General features: G+C 52.0%; 1 long non-coding RNA gene across 1 annotated transcript; it reads right to left on the bottom strand.

Annotated features, from left to right (window-relative positions):
• Window positions 1-15,640: 15,640 nt before the first annotated feature.
• Window positions 15,641-16,530, bottom strand: LOC134738256 (uncharacterized). Its single transcript, XR_010123867.1, has 2 exons — window positions 16,311-16,530; window positions 15,641-16,162 (listed from the first exon to the last, which is right to left on the bottom strand). It is a non-coding gene; the product is annotated as an uncharacterized LOC134738256 (long non-coding RNA).
• Between the last annotated feature and the right edge of the window lie 1,479 nt (window positions 16,531-18,009).

The following is an 18,009-nucleotide window of genomic DNA, read 5'->3' as shown; positions in this document are numbered from 1 at the left end:
TCGCAGAGGGGAATCAGCCGAAAGGTCACTCCAATTCTTGCAAAAACACAAAGTTCTGGTCCACAAACGAGTGGAACTCCTCAGGTGTTGAGCCCCACTATGGCATCTCCCCCAAATGCACGGCCTCGAAGAAATTCGCGACTCTTGATTAGTGACAGCTCCACAACCAAGGAGAATAGGAAAAAATTTAAAATGAAGTTTCCACCTGAAATCCCAAGCAGAAAAACAAAAAGTAGAACTAATAAAGGAGGTACACCACAACCTAACATAAACGATAGCCTGGAAATGACAAAACTGGACTCTTCCATCGTTTCAGAAGGGAAAAGAGCCGCAATCACACCTCAGATTCAGGCTTTTCATCTACAAAAAGCAGCAGCAGAAGGCTTGACGAGCCTTCTTCGTGAAAGGGGGAAAGGTTATTTAGCTTTGTGTTCTTACCACCGCAAACAAGCTATCCATATTTTGAGCCATCTACCTTCTCACCACTAGAATACCGGTTGGGTACTGCGCCAAATTGGAAGGGCCCGTTTTCAACTTTCAGAGTCCATGCGACCTGAAAGAATATTCTCAGAGGTTAGAAGGAGGGAGAATTATAGAGTGGAAGGCATGGAGATCTACATTACAACACTTTGGCATCCTCCAAAAGATGTTGTTCTTTCAGTTCTGTCGAAAGACTTCACAGACATGGATAAAAGTTCTCCAGCCAGAGGCCTGGTGTGCTGCAGGGACCCGTTGCAGTCTGCAACGGGAACAGGATATTGCCATTAAATTCTTCCAGAGAACTATCGAAGTGGATCCAAATGATGCTTACGCCTATACCGTCTTAGGGCGTGAGTGTGTCTTCACTGAAGAATTGGACAAAGCCTTAGCTTGATTTCGAAATGCTATCAGAGTCAGTCCTAGACATTGCAATGCATGGTGAGTGGTCAGGAAGCGTAAAGACAAAGTCTTACGGATGGTGCCGGTACTCGCTAATTTTTCTTGTTAGATAGCTCTTTATTGTCATGAATTTGGTGACGAATACTTAGGGATGGTACACGCTGGTCAATAACTTCTAACTAAGATGCTTTCTTATGAAATGTATGTCTTGAACAAACTCTTAAATGAACTCATGATAATAGAATACCAGATCCTTATACTCAACAGTTTCTGTCTTCTACCAGACTTTTGCAGATACCGTAGTTGTCTTTAGGGTGTGTGTGTGTGTGTGTGTGTGTGTGTGTGTGTGTGTGTGTGTGTGTGTGTGTGTGTGTGTGTGTGTGTGTGTGTGTTCTTTAGTTTTGTTACTTGATTTGTTACTTTTTGTTCGAGCACCGCAGCGGTGATGGGGACAAAAAGGGCTTGGGAGATTGGAAAGGAATAGCATCATTCACTTATTGGATAATAGAAAAAAATATGGACACGATTCACTAGCTGCTGCTTTGTGACAGTGTTCCAGTCTATGGCGTTACTATGAAGAACTGAGCGTCCCCTTCTTTTATTCAGCGGTCTCTCTGTTTCACTGTTTGGTGCTCGTGTGTCAGTAGACACACAGGAAATGTCTACCTGGGTCGTATGGTTATCAACTGAATAAGATATGAAAAAGCGTGGTCCTACTTCCGCCTCAACACCATACTGACTGTTGACATTTATTGTATTTTTCTGGGCTGACTTAATAGTTAAAACCTCAAGAGAAGGCCGGGCGCGGTGGCTCACGCCTGTCATCCCGGCACTCTGGGAGGCCGAGGCGGGCGGGTCACAAGGTCAAGGGATCGAGACCATCCCGGCCAACATGGTGAAACCCCGCCTCTATTAAAAGTAGAAAAATTAGCTGGGCGTGGTGGTGGGCGCCTGTGGTCCCAGCTACTCGGGAGGCTGAGGCGGGAGAATCTCTTGAACCCGGAGAGGTGGAGGTTGCAGTGAGCCGAGATCACGCCATTGCGCTCCACGCTGGGCGACAGAGCGAGACGCCCCCTCAAGAAAAGAAAATAAAAAAAATAAATAAATACACAAATGAATATCAAGAGAAAGTATAATTCTGAAGTCATAAGCCTGTGGTCGTTTTCTTGTCAGATACGGTTATCTTTGGGGTGGGTTAATTGTTACAGCAGTGGAGTTTTTTCATTGGATTTGCTTCTGAATCTGAAGCATTAGATTACTAAAACATTTTTTGATTTGTGACTATGTTGTTTAGTGGGTGATATCTCATTCTGCTGTAGTGGTTACATCTCCTGAAAGATGGCCAAAAACATAATAGTGCTAGCTATCGCTGACCAATGTAACAATCAACTTGCCGATACTGCCTTCTCTTCCGACGGCCGTGTTCTCCGTGACATTTTAAGAACTCAGTTCTTCATGAGACTTGTGTTGTTTTTTGATTTTTTCCCAAGTCTGGTTGATCCTTGTGTCGTTTGCTTTTTAAATGTGTATCGTCCGTTCAGCTATTTCGCAGGAGTCGCATTCTTAAAAAAACTTAACCGTATCAAAAATTGTGTTTAAAGGAGGATTATTCAGATCGGCAAGCTTTTCCTAGGAAGAGTTTAAATGCTGACATATTTAGGTAGCTCTCAATACTGAGCAACTTTATTCTAACTACAAAATAGATAGCCGTTCTTTTGTTTTCACTTTGACTATCACTAGCACGGTGTTTAATACTTTTTCTTCATCTCTAACACAATGATAATGATATAGGAAGCCACTCAAATCAAGCAGATATGTTGTGCTTTTAAGAAAAAAAAAAAAAAAGTCTTTCTGTGGCACAGAACGAGGAGGTGTGGCTGGAATCTAGAATCTGCAGTGAAAACCAATGAAAGAGGGCGAAACCCCGTGTCTACTAAAAAGAAAAAAATGAGCCGGCCACGGTGGCAGTCTCTCTGGTTCAAGTGCAGGAGAATGACTGGAACCCAGGAGGCAGAGGTTGCCGTGAGCTGAGATCACGCCACTGCACTCCAGCATGGGGGACAGAGCAAGACTCCATCTCAGAAACAAACAAACACACAAAGCCAATAAAAGTGTTTCATTCAACCCGTCAGGCTCAGGTCTCTCGAACAGGATACATCCGGCCCCCGGAGGAAACGTCGAGGGGTGGGGTGGAATCTATTTTGTGGCCTCAAGGGAGGGTGTGAGAGGTAGTCCCGCTGCAGGCAAGCGGTGATGGCCTAAGGAAGCCCCTCCGCCCAAGAAGCGATATTCATTTCGAGCCTGTCAGCCACCCGAGAGGGAGACTCGGGCTCTCTGCAGACCCCGCAACACCCACCCCAGCCCCACCCCCACTCCCACCCCCCCACCTCGTGAAATGGGCTCTCGCTCCATCAGGCTCTGTTCACACCGTGTGGTTTTGTAACCTCCAGCGTGTGTGCGTGGGTTGCTTGGTGTGGTGGGGCCGGCTGTGGACAGAGGAGGGGATAAAGCGGCGGTGTCCCGTGGGTGCCCGGGACTTGGGATGTGGGACGTGGGACGTGGGTGGGGTGGCCAGAGCCTAGGGAACTCATCGCCTGTCAGGACGTCTCCCCTCCTAGTCCCCTCTCTGACCTACGCTCCACGTCTTCGCAGTTCAGTGGGGACCTTGTGGGTGGAGTCACCATCCCTTTGGACTGTAGCCGATGAAGGCCGGGCTCCCAAGAGTCTCCCCGGAGTCGGGGCCTTGGCCAGGCTCACAAGGATGCTGACGGTGACGGTTGGTGACGGTGATGTACGTTGGAGGCCTCGGGCCGACGCAGAGGTATCCATTTGACCTCGGTGGGACAGGCCAGCTTTGCGGAGTCCCGTGCGTCCTTCCAGAGACTCATCCAGCGCCAGCAAGCATGGTCCCGAGGGTCCCAGCTCCCAGCAGAGACACTTTTGTTCACACAGGATCCCGGACAGGGAAGTTCTCAGCAGGCCTTAGGCCTCCTAGCCAAAAAGCCAAAACCACTTCTGGGATTTTTTTCGAAGAGCCAGTGGTTCCACAAGGGGCCGTGGGTGCTTGTGGAAATGGAGAGAAGTGTTTGCGGATACATATTTGAGACCCAACGGGCAGGGCTCGGTCACAGGTCACGCAGGACACGGGCAGATGCACATTGAGAAAACCATCCCAGCGTCCTAGGTGAACAGAAGTACGATTTTTCGAGACAGTCGAGGGAGAAGCAACCCCAGATTTGAGGGTTGGATCTTTATTCATATGTAGTACCTATGAGGTATCCAAGTCCAGAAATCAACTCGCCAGTTCTGTACAGCATTCTGTAGGGAGAGGAAATCTGGGATGTCAGAAGTTACGAATTCAGGCCTTGGTAATGGATTAGATTAGATGTGCTTGAGCTTATTTTGCAAAAAAAAAAAAAAGAGAGAGGGCGGGAGATAGCGAGAGCCAGAGACCGAGACAGAGAGAGAGAGAGAGAGAGAGAGAGACAGAGACAGAGACAGAGAGAGACAGATGGAGAGCGACAACGATACAGAAAGAGAGAAAGACAAAAAGAGAGAGAGACAGATAAAGAGACAGACAGAGAAAGACAGAGATGGACAGAGACAGAGAGAGAAACAGAGACAGGAAGGGAGAGAGACAGCCAGACAGCCAGACAGAGAGAGAGAGAGAGAGAGACAGAGACAGAGAGAGACAGACGGAGAGAGACAACGATACAGAAAGAGAGAAAGACAGAAAGAGAGAGAGACAGATAAAGAGACAGACAGAGAAAGACAGAGATGGACAGAGACAGAGAGAAACAGAAAGAGAGAGAAACAGAGACAGGAAGGGAGAGAGACAGAGAGAGACAGACAGACAGGCAGACAGACAGACAGGCAGAGAAAGAGAGTAAGAGTTAGACAGAAGGCAGACACACACACACACACACACACACAGAGAGACAGAGACAGAGAGAGAGAAAGAAAGAGACAGAGAGAGAGAGAGAGAAAGACAGACAGACAGAGAGAAACAGAGAGAAAGACAGACAGACAGAGAGAAACAGACAGAGACAGAGAGAGAGAGACAGACAGACAGACAGACAGGGGGAGGGAGAGAGAGAGACAGGGGGAGAGAGAGAGAGACAGACAGAGAGAGACAGCCAGACAGCCAGACAGCCAGACAGGCAGAGAAAGACAATAAGACAGAAGATAGACAGAGAGAGAGAGAGAGAGAGAGACAGAGAGAGAGAGAGAAACAGACAGACAGGGAGAGAGAGAGACTAAGACAGAAGACAGACACAGTGAGAGAGAGAGAGAGAGAGACAGACACAGAGAGACAGAGAGAAAGAAAGAGACAGACAAAGAGACAGACAGAGAAAGACAGAGACAGACAGACAGAGACGGAGAGAAACAGACAGACAGACAGGGAGAGAGAGACAGAGAGAGAGACAGACCGACAGACAGACAGGCAGAGAAAGGGAGTAAGACAGAAGGCAGACACAGTGAGAGAGACAGGTAAAGAGGGGGAGGGAGGGAGGGAGAGAGAGAGAGAGAAACAGACAGGCAGAGAGAGAGAGAGAGACAGACAGGCAGAGAGAGAGAGAGAGAGACAGAGAGAGAGAGAGAGACACAGACAGGCAGAGAGAGAGAGAGAGAGACAGACAGGCGAGAGAGAGAGAGAGACAGACAGACAGGCAGAGAGAGAGAGAAAAACAGACAGGCAGAGAGAGAGAGAGAGAGACAGAGACAGACAGAGAGACAGAGAGAAAGAAAGAGACAGAGAGACGGAGAGAAACAGACAGACAGACAGAGAGAAACAGACAGAGAGAGAGAAAGACAGACAGACAGAGGGAAACAGACTGAAAGAGAGAGACAGACAGACAGGGAGAGAGAGAGAGAGACAGGGAGAGAGAGAGACAGACAGACAGAGAGAGACAGCCAGACAGCCAGCCAGACAGCCAGGCAGAGCAAGACAATAAGACAGAAGATAGACAGAGAGAGAGAGAGAGAGAGAGAGAGAGACAGAGAGAGAAACAGACAGGCAGAGAGAGAGAGAGAGAGAGAGAGAGAGTGAGAGAGAAACAGACAGACAGGGAGAGAGAGAGACTAAGACAGAAGACAGACACAGTGAGAGAGAGAGAGATAGAGAGACAGACACAGAGAGACAGAGAGAAAGAAAGAGACAGACAGAGAAAGACAGAGACAGACAGAGAGAGACGGAGAGAAACAGACAGACAGACAGGGAGAGAGAGACAGAGAGAGAGAGACAGACCGACAGACAGACAGGCAGAGAAAGGGAGTAAGACAGAAGGCAGACACAGTGACAGAGACAGGTAAAGAGAGGGAGAGAGAGAGAGAGAGAGAGAGAGAGAGAGAGAGAGAGAGAGAGAGAAACAGACAGACAGGCAGAGAGAGAGAGAGAGAGAGACAGACAGGCAGAGAGAGAGAGAGACAGACAGACAGGCAGACAGAGAGAGAGAGAGAGACAGAGAGAGAGAAACAGACAGGCAGAGAGAGACAGACAGGAAGAGAGAGAGAGAGAGAGAGAGACAGAGATAGAGAGAAACAGACAGGCAGAGAGAGAGAGAGAGGCAGAAACAGACAGGCAGAGAGAGAGAGAGAGAGAGAGAGAGAGGGAGACAGAGAGAGAGACAGAAACAGACAGGCAGAGAGAGAGAGAGAGAGAGAGAGAGAGAGAGAGACAGAGAGAGAGAGAAACAGACAGGCAGAGAGAGAGAGAGAGACAGAGAGAGAGAGAGAAACAGACAGGCAGAGAGAGAGAGAGAGAGAGACAGAGAGAGAGAGAAACAGACAGGCAGAGAGAGAGAGAGAGACGGAGAGAGAGAGAAACAGACAGGCAGAGAGAGAGAGAGAGACGGAGAGAGAGAGAAACAGGCAGGCAGAGAGAGAGAGAGAGACAGAGAGAGAGAGAAACAGACAGGCAGAGAGAGAGAGAGAGACAGAGAGAGAGAGAGAGAAACAGACAGGCAGAGAGAGACAGAGAGAGAGAGAGAGAGAAAAGACAGAGAGAGAAAGAGAGAAACAGAGACAGACAGAGAGACAGAGAGAGGGGGAGGAAGGGCGTGCTCGAGAAATAATTACACATATTTTATAATGCTTTTGATCCCATGAACGGTGGCCGGGTTATACTTTGAAAACAACAACAACAACAACAACAACAACAACAGCAACAAGAGCAGCAGCAGCAGCGAGAGCAGCAGCAGCATTCACCTACGGATTTCTAGAAAATAAGATGTTATGAAGGATAGTACACTTCCACCGGCTCTCACTGCACGTGGAGAGATTCAGAAAAGCGCTAGTTAACAACAGGAGAAAACAGCAGCTAACATGTCCTGGGGAAAATAGACGTCTTCCTGAAAACTGGGGATTTCTACTTCACCTGAAAAGAAATACATAGGCAAAGGGAAAAAGACGAACAAACACAAAACAAGCCAACAAACACGGGCCAAGGCACCGTCCCTGGAAATCTTAAGTGAGCAAAGTGTTAGTTTTCAGAAAGCGTTTCTGTTTGGGGCAAATACTAAGAAGGCCCAGACTAGAGCTGTGACGCCTTTCCCGTTGTGAAACTGTGCCGGCTGGAGGGCGGAGAAACGAAAACATCCTGAGAATGGGTGATTGAGACCCAGCCAGGGTGAAGCTTTCCTAGGGAGGCAGGGAGGGAGGGAGGAAGGGAGGCCTGAGGAGGGAAGCTGGGGGAAAATCCCCACAACTGCAGACCCGCCCGCTTGCCCACGCGGGTCAAGGGCTATGCCATCGGCCCAAGCTGCCTCTGGGGAAGTGGGACCGTGCCGCCCCCATCTTCACAAACGGTGGCCACTGAGTGAGGCCTGAGGCCCAGCGATGCAAATGTCAGCCTGGCAAGAATGAGATCATCGCCGGCAAGGGGTGGGGGAAGGGGCGAGAAGACGGAGGCACACCGGGGCGGCTCTGGAAGGTTTCCAAGCAGGGTGTTGGGAGGCGGGGTGTGGGGGTTTCGGGGGGAAACCACCTCGCCGACTCACTAAATTAAGGTAAAGGGACGTGGGTAGTGGGGGGAGCCGGGGGGCAACTTGAAAATTAAACTGACCCTTCCTAAAGCCCAAATAGGAGAGTCTATGCGCGGTCAAGAAACCAAAACACAAAGAAAACTCAAGCGCCGATCAAAGAACAATAGGGCCCCCGCCAGGGCGGAGGTTCCCTAGGCAACGAGGGAGAGAGGGAGGGGCCTCCAGAAGGGAGAGCGAGAAACCAGTTGCCCCAGGCTCGGTGCAGTCGGCGAGACCTCCCTCCGTGTCTCCCCGACTTTCAGAAACAGTGGCCGCTAGGTGATGCCCGAAGACAACCGATGCCCGCAAATGTCAGTCAGCACAGAAAAGAATTTATTTTTTCATTCATTCATTTATTTATGTATTTATGTATTTATGTATTTATTTATTTATTTAGAGACAGAGTCTCACTCACTCTACAGCCTGGGCTGTAGTGCAGTGGCGCGATCTCGGCTCCCTGCAGACTCCGCCTCCCAGGTTCAAGCGATTCTCCCGCCTCAGCCTCCGGAGGAGCTGGCATTCCAGGCGCCTGCCCCACCGCTCCCGACTCAGTTTTGTATTTTTAGTAGAGACGGGGTTTCGCCGTGTTGGCAAGGTTGGTCTGGAACTCCCAACCTCAGGTGATCCACCCGCCTCGGCCTCCCAAAGTGCTGGGATGACAGACGTGAGCCACCGCGCCCGGCCTTCACCGTTTCTTTTTAAGTCGAGGAGCTTATCAGGGAACTATGAGAAGTACGGACGCCACACGTGACAGGGAGAAAAGTCTGAAAATGCCCCTCGCATCCAAGTGGGGACCCGGCCTCGACCTCCCGAAATCATACACCGATTGGGGAAGCCCAGCAAGGCCCGTCTGTCTAGATTCCTCTCGGCCTCTCTAAGCACCTAAGCACGCGCTTCTCACTTTCGTGGAAGGGGCAGGGCCCTCCCCGGCACGGGGGGTCTGACGGACTGACAGAGAAAGAGACAGACATAGAAAGACAGAGATGGACAGAGAGAGATAGAGAGAAACAGACAGAAAGAGAGAGAGACAGAGACAGAGACAGAGAGAGAAACAGACAGGGAGGGAGAGAGACAGACAGAGAGAGAGACAGACAGACAGACAGAGAGAGACAAACAGAGACGGACAGAGAGAGACAGACAGAGAGAGAGACAGACAGGCAGAGAAAGACAGTAAGACAGAGGATAGGCACAGAGAGAGAGAGAGACAGAGGGACACAGAAAAAGAAAGAGAGAGGCAGACAGACAGAGAAAGACAGAGACAGAAAGAGAGAGAGAGAGAAACAGACAGAAAGAGAGAGAGAGACAGTGAGAGAGAGAGAGAGAGAGAGAGAGAAAGAAACAGACAGAAAGAGAGAGAGAGACAGAGTGAGAGAGAGAGAGAGAGAAACAGAAAGGGAGGGAGAGAGACAGACAGAGAGTAAGACAGACAGACAGAGAAAGACAGTAAGACAGAAGATAGGCACAGAGAGAGAGAGAGACAGAGAGACACAGAAAAAGAAAGAGAGAGGCAGACAGATAGGGAAAGACAGAAACAGACAGGGAGAGAGAGAGAGAGAGAGAGAGAAACAGACAGAAAGAGAGAGAGAGAGAGAAACAGAAAGCGAGGGAGAGAGAGACAGACAGACAGACAGATGGACAGGAAGAGAAGGAGAGTAAGACAGAAGACAGACACAGTGAGAGAGACAGGCAGAGAGAGAGAGAGACAGAGACAGAGACAGAGAGAAAGAAAGAGACAGGCAGAGAAAGACAGAGATGGACAGAGAGAGATAGAGACAAACAGACAGAGACAGAGAGAGAGAGAGAGAAACAGACAGACGGGGAGGGAGAGAGACAGACAGACAGAGAGAGAGAGAGAGAGAGAGAGAGAGAGAGAGAGACAGACAGACAGACAGACAGAGACAGAGAGAAACAGACAGAAAGAGAGAGACGGAGAGAGAGAGACTGAGAGAGAGAGAAACAGAAAGGGAGGGAGACAGACAGACAGAGAGAGAGAGAGAGAGAGAGAGAGAGAGACCGTCAGACAGGCAGAGAAAGAGAGTAAGACGGAAGACAGACACAGTGAGAGAGACAGGCAGAGAGAGACAGAGAGGGAGAGAGAGAGACAGACAGAAAGGGAGAGACAGAGAAAGACAGAGATGGACAGAGAGAGACAGACAGAAACAGAAACAGAGAGAGACAGAGGCAGAGACAGAGAGAGAGAAACAGACAGACAGGGAGGGAGGGGTACAGACAGAGAGAGAGAGAGAGACAGAGAGACAGACAGGCAGAGAAAGTGAGTAAGACAGAAGATAGGCACAGACAGAGAGACAGGCCCAGAGAGAGAGACAGCGAGACAGAGAAAGAGAGAGACAGACAGACAGAGAAAGAGAGAAACAGACAGAAAGAGAGAGAGACAGAGACAGAGAAAGAGAGAGAGAGAGAAACAGACAGACAGGGAGGGAGAGAGACAGACAGAGGGAGGCAGAGACAGACAGACAGACAGAGAGAGACAGAGAGAAGCAGACAGAAAGAGAGAGAGACGGAGAGAGAGAGAGAGACACGGAGGGAGAGAGACAGAGAGGCAGACAGGCAGGCAGAGAAGGATACGGACACAGAGAGACAGACAGAGAGAGAGACAGACAGGCAGAGAAAGACAGTAAGACAGAGGATAGGCAGAGAGAGAGAGAGAGAGACAGACAGGGAGGGAGAGACAGAGAGAGAGAGAGACAGGCAGGCAGAGAAAGAGAGTAAGAAAGAAGATAGGCACAGAGAGAGAGAGAGAGAGAGAGAGAGAGAGAGAGAGAGAGAGAGAGAGAGACACGGAAAAAGAAAGAGAGGCAGACAGACAGAGAAAGAGACAGACAGAGAAAAACAGAGATGGACAGAGAGAAACAGATACAGAAAGAGAGAGAGAGAGACACAGACAGGGAGGGAGAGAGAGAGAGAGACAGAGAGACGGGTAGAGAAAGAGAGAGAGACAGAGAGACGGGTAGAGAAAGAGAGTAAGACAGAAGACAGACACAGTGAGACAGGCAGAGAGAGAGAGAGAGAGAGACAGAGACAGAGACAGAGAGAAAGAAAGAGATAGACAGACAGACAGACAGAGAACGAGACACAGAGAGAAACACAGAGTCGAACAGGGAGAGACAGGGAGAAACAGATAGAAAGAGAGAAGGTCCTAGCCCAGTAGCGATACCGTGCCTTTTCTTTCATTTTCTCTTTCTTTTCTGTTCTTTTCTTTTTTTCTTTCTTTCATTTACTTTTTATTTACTCATTTATTTATTTATTTATTTATTTATTTATTTATTTATTTGGAGAACGAGTCTCACTCTGTCGCTCAGGCTGTAGCACAGTGGCGCGATCTCGGGTCACCGCAACCTCTGCCTGCCAGGTTCAAGCGACTCTTCCTTCCGCCTCAGCCTCCCGAGTAGCTGGGACGACAGGTGCCCACCCCACCGTGGCCTACTCAGTATCGCGTTATCAGTAGAGACGGGGTGTCACCACGTTGGCCAGGCTGGTCTGGAGCTCCCGACCTCGGGAGGACAGACGTGAGCCACCGCGTTCAGCGTACAGGGCCATTTCTCAGAAATCACTCAGGGGAACACACACTTCTAGGTGATGTGTAGAGATTTTATCGATGTACTTACTTACTTATCTCTTTATGTATGTATTTACTTTTTGCGTGGGGAGGTGGGGGGGACGGAGTTTGGCTCTCGCCGCCCAGGCTAGAGTGCAACGGCATAGGGGACTCAAGGAGTCCACCTATGGGAGAGAGGACACGTCATTCTGAGCGTCAGGGCCGCAGCGAAAGGTGGCAGGGCCCACGCTTTGAAAGGCTGAAATCCCGGCGGCTCAGGCCTGTCGTCCCAGCACTTCGGGAGGCCCGGGAAGGCGGATCCTTTGAGGTCAGGGGTTCGATACCAGCGTGGCCAACACGGAGAAACCCCGCGTCTACAAAAAATAGAAATATCAGCCGGCCGTGGCGGTGCGCGCCTGTAATCCCAGCTACCGAAGAAGAATCACTGGAAGCCGGGAAGCAGAGGTTTCAGTGAGCCGAGAGAGCGCCACTGCACCGCAGCCTCGGTGACCGAGCGAGAGAGACTCAGTCCGAAAAAAAGAAAAGAAGAAAAAAAAAAAAGAACAGGCCCAAATGCTGCACTGTCAGTGAACGTTAGTGTTTCGGGTGTTTCGTTTTATCTCTGTCTCTCTCTCTCTCTCTCTCTGTCTCTCTCTCTCTCTCTCTCTCTCTCTCTCTCAATCTCTCAATCTCTCTCTCTCTCTCTCTCTCTCCCTCTCTCTCTCTCTCCTCTCTCCTCTCTCCTCTCTCCTCCTCTCCTCCTCTCCTCCTCTCCTCCTCTCCTCCTCTCCCCTCTCCCCTCTAACTTTTATTTCTTGTTCGAAGACACATGTGCAAGAGTGTTATGTCATAGGTAAACTTAAACTTGTGACGGGGTGGGGGGGGGGGGGTTCAGTGTTCAGTGTGCAGATGATTTCATCACCCGGATACTCAGCGCCGTGTCCGGTAGTTTTCGTGTTTTGTTTTTTTCCCGAAGCTGTCTCTCCTTCCACCCCTCCTCCCTGAAGTAGGCTCCCGCGTCTCCGGTCCCCCTCGTTCTGCCCACGCAAGAACTCTCATCTATGAGTTCCCAGTTGTAGATGAGAACAGGTGGTATTTAGCCGACGGTTGATTTCATCTTTGGTGGTGGTGGTGGTGAAATAGGCATGACACTAAATGGACCCTTAGGACGCTCCCCTCCGTCCCCACCCCGCACCCCCTCCCCGCCCACACCCCCTCATTCCCGCACGCCCTCCTCCAACGCAAGAAAGGAAGAAAGACAGAAATGAAAGTAAGAGGTGAGCCTGCAAGGTGGCGGAGGCTGGGGATCTCAAAGGGTGAGCAAGCGATGGGGGCCCGGGGATGTCTCGGCCGAGGTATCCAAAATAGGGGACCCACTTTCCAGCCCCAGCACACCCAGGAATCCTCAGCCGCAGCCAGCCTCTGGGTGGGGTTGCGCCTGTCAAAGCTTCTAAATGGAGAGAAGCCCAAGGCTATGGAAGGCATCAGCTCCAACTCCAGGAAGGGAATAGGGCTCTGTGCATATGAATGGGGCTTCAGAAGGCGGTGCCGCGGCTTCCAAAGCGATGCGCCTCGCCTCTCCTCGCCCAGAGCGAGACTCCGTCTGAAAAGAAATACACAAATCAATACTAAAAGAATTCATCCATCCATAAAGAAAGAAAGAAAGAAAGAAAGAAAGAAAGAAAGAAAGAAAGAAAGAAAGGAAGGAAGGAAGGAAGGAAGGAAGGAAGGAAGAAAAAGAAAGAAAGAAAGAAAGAAAGAAAGAAAGAAAGAAAGAAAGAAAGAAAGAAAGAAAGAAAGAAAGAAAAGAAAAAGAAAGAAAGAAAGAAAGAATCAGTCCAGCGGTCGTGGTCGTGAATCACTCCCCGGAGTCCAGGCGCAGTGGCTCACGCCCGTCACGCCAGCACTCTGAGACGCCGGGTCAGGAGGGTGGCAACAAAACGAGGAGACCCCGTCCGTGGAAAAACATTGAAAAATGAAGGCCGGGCGCGGTGGCTCACGCCCGTCATCCCAGCACTTCGGGAGGCCGGGAAGGGCGGATCGATCACCCGAGGTCGGGAGTTCGAGTCCAGCCCGAGCCACACGGAGAAGCCCCGCCTCCACTAAAAATACCACATCAGCCAGACGTGGCGGCGCCCGCCCGCCATCCCAGCTACTCGGGAGGCCGACGCGGGAGAATCGCTCGAACCCGGGAGGCAGAGGTTGCGGCGAGCCAAGATCGCGCCACCGCACCGCAGTCTAGGCAACCAGAGCGAAACTCTGTCTCGGGGTGGGGGGAAAAAAAAAAACGGTCCGGGGACAGTGGCGCGTGCCCGTGGTCCCGGGTACCGTACTCTGGAGGCTGAGGCGGAAGGATCGCTCGAGTGCAGGAACGTCCACGCTGCAGTGAGTGAGCTACGACGGCACCACTGCCGGGGTGACAGAGTGAGATGCCGTCTCTAAATCAAGCAGTCCATCAGATCACCGGGAGGCGCTCCCCGTGTCTCACTCTCAAAGGGTGTCTCTTTAGGCCAAGCACGCACGGTGCCTCACGCCAGTCATCCCAGCACTTTGGGAGGCCGAGGCGGGAGGAAAGAAGGAAGGGAGGAAGGGAGTAAGGGAGGAAAGAAGAAAGGCAGGAAGGCAGTAAGGCATGAAAGAAAGAGGGGAAGAAGGAAAGGAAAAAGAATAAAGAAAGAAAGAAGAAAAGAGAAGAAAAAAGAAGAAAAGAGAAGGGAAGAAAAGAAAGGAAAACGGGGAGGGGGCCTATGTCCTCGACCGGTGACCGCCCAGGTTACAGCGGGTCACGGCCGACCGACCGAAGCCTCGACCCGCGGGGCCTCAAGCGATCTTCTCCTCATCGCAGCCTCTCAGCCGCGACGACAGGCGGCCATCACCAGGCACAAGTCACCTTCTAATAATATTACGATTCTCTCGAGACAGGGTCTCGCTGCGTCATCCAGGCCGGATCGCCGTGGCACGATCTCAGCTCATCGCAACCTCGGCCTCCCCGGTCGGAGCCACTCGCCCGCCCCAGTCTCCCGAGCAGTCGTGATCCCAAGCCCAGGCCACCAGGCCCGGCTCACCGTTCTATTTTTCAGAGAGACGGGGTTTCGCCGCGTCGGCCAGCGCGGTCGGTCTGGAACTCCCGGCCTGAAGCGATCCAGCCGCCTCGGCCTCCCAAAGTGCCGGAGTGACAGGCGTGAGCTACCGTGCCCGGCCCAGACCGTCTCGTTCATACATCATAGAGAAGGGGTTTCGTCAGCCGACGGGTGGAGGGCGGGGTGAGTTTCACTCAGCCTGCGTACCGGGGAAAGGGTAAGTGAGTGTGCTTTGTGAACTAGATACGGAAATCGTGTGTGTGTGTGTGACAGAGAGAGAGAGAGAGAGAGAGAGAGAGAGAGAGAGAGAGAGAGAGAGAGACCGACGAATCCCACCATGAGGACCCGGAAACGGTGTCCGATTTGGGTCCCCGTGTAGTCACCTGTCTGTGTGTAGGTGACTGAGGATTCCACAAATGAAGGTCAGCAGTATCTATGGAGCTGTTTCTCCCTCTCATGCGTCTCATCCGTGTGGTGGAGAAAGGGGAGAAAAGTGGTCGTGACGGGAAGTCGTCTTCACGCCCGAGGAAGCCGAAGGCAGGCCGAGGGGAAGGAGGGCATCCCACGTGACAGCTCCACCCCCGCGCACCCTTTCCAACGCCGGGGCCGCCGGTCCACCCCGTACGACAACCCACCCCCAAGAACAGCACGGTCCGGAGCGGTCCAGTCTCATCCCATCCGGCCAACCCGGGGCATCCGGCGGAAGTGTTCGCCGGAGGGTCGGAAAGCAGCGTCCACGCGGTTCCCCCGGGGTCTCCCGGCAAAGGCCAGCCGGGGGAGGGTAGCGGGACGTGACGGGGGCTGGGGGCACGCGCCTCAGAGCTCCCCGGAAGGCGGCAGGTAGCCGGCGGGGGACGCCGAGCCAGAGACGTCCGGCGGGATCTAGATCCGGAAGCCACGTCGGTCCTCTCCCACAGCTCTCCTACGGAAAACGCCACGGCGGCGGCGGGAGCCTCGGCCGGGGGAGAAGCGGGGACAAGGGGGAGAGGGAAGGAGGCCCTCGGGAGGATTCAGCCATGAAAACCCACTCAGCCAAGCTCCCTCCGTCTCTCGGGGTCCAAGGGACACCCCGGGAGACGGCAAGAGACACGGTCACTCCGTGCTTTTCACCTCCGTCTTTATTTTTTCCATCTTTTCCATTTTACAAGAGGTGCGCATCTCAACAACCAGACGGTGGGTGTGAGGGGAGAAGCGTCAAGGGCAGGAGTTGGAGACCAGCGTGAGCAACTGAGCAACACAAGTAGGAGAGCCCAGCTGAAAGAGATGAAAAAGGAGGAGGAGGAGGAGGACGAGGACGAGGACGAGGAGGACGAGGAGGACAGGGGGAGTGGGTGGGGGGAGGAGAAGGAAAGAAAAGAAAAGCAAAAAAAGAAAAAGAAAAGCAACCACCAAGAAAGTTAAAATCGTCCAACGGTCGGAAGCTCAAGACCAGGCTGACCAAGACGGAGAAACCCCATCTGTACTAAAAATATAAAAGTCAGCCGGGCACGATGGCGCTTCACCGTCATTCCAGCTCCTCAGGAAGGCCAAGGCAGGAGGATCACTCGAACCCGGGAGGCGGAGGTCGCAGCGAGCCGAGATCACGCCATCGTAGTCCACCCTGGGCGACAAGAGTGAAACTCCGTCTGGAGGGGGAGGGGGAGGGGGAGGGGGAGGGGGAGGGGGAGGGGGAGGGGAGAGATCGGTGAGACGCGTCTCAAAATTTTATCTGTTCGCATTCCGCGTGCGTAAAACGGAAAGAACCAACCCACGAGAAATACGACCAAAGCGTACCGTGCCCACGCGTGTCATCCCAGCACTCCGGGAGGCCGACGTGGAAGGATGGCCGGAGCGTGGACGTTTGAGATCACCTCGACGTGTGAGACGACACCTGCAATAATAATAATCATAGAAGTTTAAAAAGCGATCACGTGTGCCCAGAGCGTGGACAACAAAGCGAGAGCACACCCGTACTAAAAAGAAGACGATTGACAGACAGACAGGCAAGCAGGCAGGCAGGCAGGCAGGCAGGCAGGCAGGCAGGCAGGCAGGGAACTATAGAATGAGCCAGGTGCAGCGTCTCACGCCTGTCACAGCAGCAGCGCAGGCGGCCGAGGCAGGCAGGCGGATCGCTCGAGAACAGGAGTCCGAGACCAGCCCGGGCCACACGACAGAACCCCAGACCCCATCTCACTCACATCCACACATACACAGATACCTGCCTCCCTACCTACGGAAAACATGAGACATGAGAAAGAACATAAAAGTCACCCGGTGTGGTGGTGCACACCCGTAGTCCCAGGGAACGGGGACGGGAGGGATGGGACGCGGGACGGCCAGTCGGTCGGACGGTCGGTGGAAATCGTCGAGGCTGGGGTGATCCCGGGCGACAGAGGCAGAGGAAGACCCCGCCGGGAAGGCAGGGAAGGAAGGAAACCAACGAAACAAGCAAGCAAACAATGAACATGACAATGACCTAGAATAACCCATGAGAATAAAGAAGCAAATAAGAGGGTACGAATAAAGCTAAAAGGTAAGGTAATGAAGATGACAATCCACCGTTTTCTCTCCAGCCCAGCCCAGCCCAGGTGGAGTGGAGGCGCGCGATCACAGCCCACGTTCGCCTCTGCCTCCCGGGCTTAAGAGATCCCTGTAGTCCCATCCCAGCTACTTGGGAGCCTGAGGTCACCAGAGCCCAGAGTGAGAAGATCAGGCAGGCCCCAAAAGAAAAGAAAATAAATACACGAACATTGTTAATCCATAATAAACGAAGGATATACATATACAGGTCTATGTAAATGACATGGGTTTTTACGTCATACACGTTCATCCATTAAAATTAACATCTATCCTATACACATGTATGAATGATGGAAATGTCTAGTTTTATCACTAGATATTTTCGTCGGTGTAGGTACGTGTCCGTGTGTCCATATCTACGTATCTATCTATCTAGATAGATATACGTATGCTCACACACAGCAGCGTGCAGAAAAGAAGATTGAAAACAAGAAGGAATCGGCCGGGCGCGGTGGCCGACACCCGTACTCCCGGCACGCTTTGGGAGGCCGAGGCGGGGGAGGGGGAGGGGTGGGGGGAATCGCTAGGTCAGGAGTTCGAGACCAGCCCGGCCAATATGGTGAAATTCCGTCTTCGCTCAAAATACAAAAACTGCTGTTCGCTTGAGAGCCCCGGAGGCAGCGGCGGCGCCGAGCCGAGGAGGCACCACCGCGCTCCAGCTCCAGCCTGGGCGACAGAGCGAGATTCCGTCTCCAGAAAGAAGGAAGAAGGAAAGAATGGGGGCGGCGGGGGAAACACACACACACACACACACACACACACACACACACACACACACACACACACACACACACACACACACGACCAAAAAAAAACAAGAGGGAGTATTACTGGCCGACGGCAACAGCGACTCCCTCCCTCTTAAAAGTCCCGCGGACGCAAACTCCAAATGGGGCAGAGAAAAATGTAGGAG

The sequence above is a fragment of the Pongo pygmaeus genome, chromosome 16, assembly GCF_028885625.2.
Source record: "Pongo pygmaeus isolate AG05252 chromosome 16, NHGRI_mPonPyg2-v2.0_pri, whole genome shotgun sequence".
Classification (NCBI taxonomy): Eukaryota; Metazoa; Chordata; class Mammalia; order Primates; family Hominidae; genus Pongo; species Pongo pygmaeus.
Note: the sequence above shows the minus strand (reverse complement) of the source record. Positions and strands in the feature narration are given on the sequence as shown.